We start from the raw sequence: 2,976 nt of genomic DNA, 5'->3' as shown, positions 1-2,976 counted from the left end.
AAATATAAATCCTACATTTCATATTGCACTATTCAATCATCGCGGGTCGACAAGCGATTCACTGATTCAAAGTGTAATGTCGAGTGCCAATTTATTTTGTGCCCGAAACATGGCATCCTGTTGCGGAGAGCAATGTCCAACAAACAGCCATGGATCGACCATCTTCATTTGGTGGTTTGTTGGCCTGGAAAATTGGAGAAAGTTCGTTCTCTCTTCTGATAATGTCACTTCATTGCTGTGTGAATGATGTTTGAGCGAAATAGCATAAACTGACGGAGCTCACAGGTAATTATGTTTGTTTGCTGTTCCTTCATCTTACAGCGAATCTCTTGGTCATTGTGGTCCTGTCTCGGGGAAAGTGCGGTCTCTCAAAATGTATCACCCGCTACCTGGTGGCCATGGCAGTGGCCGATCTCCTGGTCGCCATCAACGATGTGATTTTGAATAGAATCTATTCGTTTTATTTCGATCGCACATTTCTGGACATCACTCCACTTTGTTCGCTCAGAATGTTGTTGATTTCGGCGGTGACACACATGTCAGTCTGGTTCACGGTGGCGTTCACCTTTGATCGCATGGTCGCCATCTCTTGTGTGCAACTGAATACAAGATATTGCACCGAGAGAACAGCAGCGGTTGTTGTAGGAGTGATTTCTTCTCTGAGCTGTTTCACCGCTGTTCCCTGGTACTTTATGTTTGAGCCCTGGGAGATACTAAACAAAGTGCCTTGGTATTGCGAGTTCAAAGCAGCTTATCACACGTCACCCACATGGATTGCTTTTCACTGGTTTGACACCATCATATCCCCTTTTGTTCCATTCTTCCTGATTTTGCTGATGAACGTAGTGACCGTCAGACACATCGTATTTGCCAACAGAATACGCAGAAAACTCCTGAACCAGAAGAGTGAAAGCGGTAATGATGCAGAAATGGAGAACCGAAGGAGATCCATCATCTTACTCTTCGCCATATCAGGCAGCTTCATACTATTGTGGTTGATGTACGTTTTAGAGTTCATACTCATACGGACTTTAGATAATTTTTACTACACAAGTCACAGAGACCCAGCGTTTGTGGTCCGACAGGTGACAGTCATGCTCAGGGCTTTGAGTTGCTGCACAAACACCGTCATTTATGCTTTAACGCAATCTCGGTTCAGAGAGGATGTGAAATATCTGGTGACCTATCCTTTTAAACTGATCTTTAAGCGCGTTAAATAAAGGGAATTATTTTCCACTCTGGGAGTAATTTGAGGAACCTTGCAAAGAGTCATAGTTTATCAAGACAGGTGATGAATTGGTATTTATTTCAAACTGTCTGGAGCAATAATAACATTCGTTGCATTTAATATATAGTGCACTAACACGTCGTTGAGCCATTTGAAAGTGGTTCGCAGAATATATTGTGAAACAGTTTCCAAATTTTAACAGATGAATCAGCTTAGAAGGCTTCGTTACTGCTGCATAAACTAACATCCAGCTTCCTTTAAAACTCAGTTCTCCCAAGGTCATCTCACAACAAATAAATAATAAATGTTATGCAGAAAATTGTGTTTAAGCACCAAGTAATCAAGAGTCTAAAGAAGAGAGCAATAGCAAATCAAAGGATTGTATAAATAAGAGTTGATTGTGAAATTTGAATTGTTGGCCAGCCATATGAACCTAATTATTTTAGAAATGTAAGGAGAAAGAGAAAGAGAAATGTTTGAATCAGTGGTGAAGCAGCCGAAGCTGACCAGTTTACGTTGGGATATTGGGTGAGAGGAGGATCTAGTTTGCTTCTAAAATGTGGAATTCATTTTTGTACCGGTTTTCAGTTCATCTTAAAGGTAAAAAAACAGTGTTTTCTTGAGGTGTGTTCAAGAAATGGTCACTTGAGAATGATAATTATTAATATTGACAGCCGTTACGCTTGTTGTAGCAAATTATGTAATAAATGAAACCTGGAATTTATCTCTGAAAAAACATTTGTACTTTTAGCTGAAATATACCTATTTCCCGTTCTGTCGGTCCTTTTTCACATATTCACCTGACCAGCCATTGAATGAAGTATCACCTAATTTTTTTAAAAAAAACCCTGTGTCATCTTTCGTTCTCTTGTTCTTCAAAAGATTGGAAATTCAAGGAGTCATTGTGAAAGATAACTATATTGACACCAGCAATGCTCGTGTTTGATATTGCACGTTATCAGCCGCGCGGCAATCACTATCTGCAGCGGGAGGAGTGGCGGTGGCTAAGGATGTGACTGGTAAGAGAAATGTTTGCCTTCCTGACACACTGAAGCAATGGCCGTATTATTCCACTCTCCACACTGGGGCCTTCCCAACCGCCGGCTCCTGCTGCTGCCATACGAGGATTTTCAGCAGAGAGGGAGCGGAAGGTGGAAGTTTGGAAATAGCTTCAGGCTGCATAAATTCACCCACTTGGCCACATGCGTCAGATATTTTAATAATAATAATAATATTCCTTGCATTTGTTATAGCGCTTTTCACGTCGGGAGGACGTCCCAAAGCGCTTCACAGAACGCACTGTAAAGTGAATTGACTGTATATTTGTGGGCGAACGCGGCAGCCAATTGCGCACAGCAATATCCCACAAACAGTCGTAGATTGAAAATGACCAATTTATTAGTATTTTTGGTTTTGGAGGGATTATTATTGGGTGTGTGGAGTAAGGAAACTTGCCCAAGATTTCGCTCTATGCCTGGAATTGAACTCAGGTCTCTCGCTTCCAAAGTGAGTGCTCTAACCACTGAGCTACAGGACTCCACGCTTTTGTACAACGCTTTTGTAAAATGACGAGACTGTGTGTTACGTCGGTGAATGTGTTAGTCAATTTGCAGTGAAGTCAGGGTCCAATTTGGTTTTGGGGAATTCTCTGCCACGACACCAGGGGAATCCCATTTCTATTGATCTGCCCTGTCATTTTCCAGAATATGGCACAACAAAATTGTGTATCCAGACTGTCACACAAACAG

The sequence above is a fragment of the Callorhinchus milii genome, unplaced genomic scaffold, assembly GCF_018977255.1.
Source record: "Callorhinchus milii isolate IMCB2004 unplaced genomic scaffold, IMCB_Cmil_1.0 Scaffold52, whole genome shotgun sequence".
In the NCBI taxonomy this organism is placed as follows: Eukaryota; Metazoa; Chordata; class Chondrichthyes; order Chimaeriformes; family Callorhinchidae; genus Callorhinchus; species Callorhinchus milii.
The sequence above is the reverse complement of the archived record's forward strand: the minus strand, read 5'-3'. Positions refer to the sequence as shown.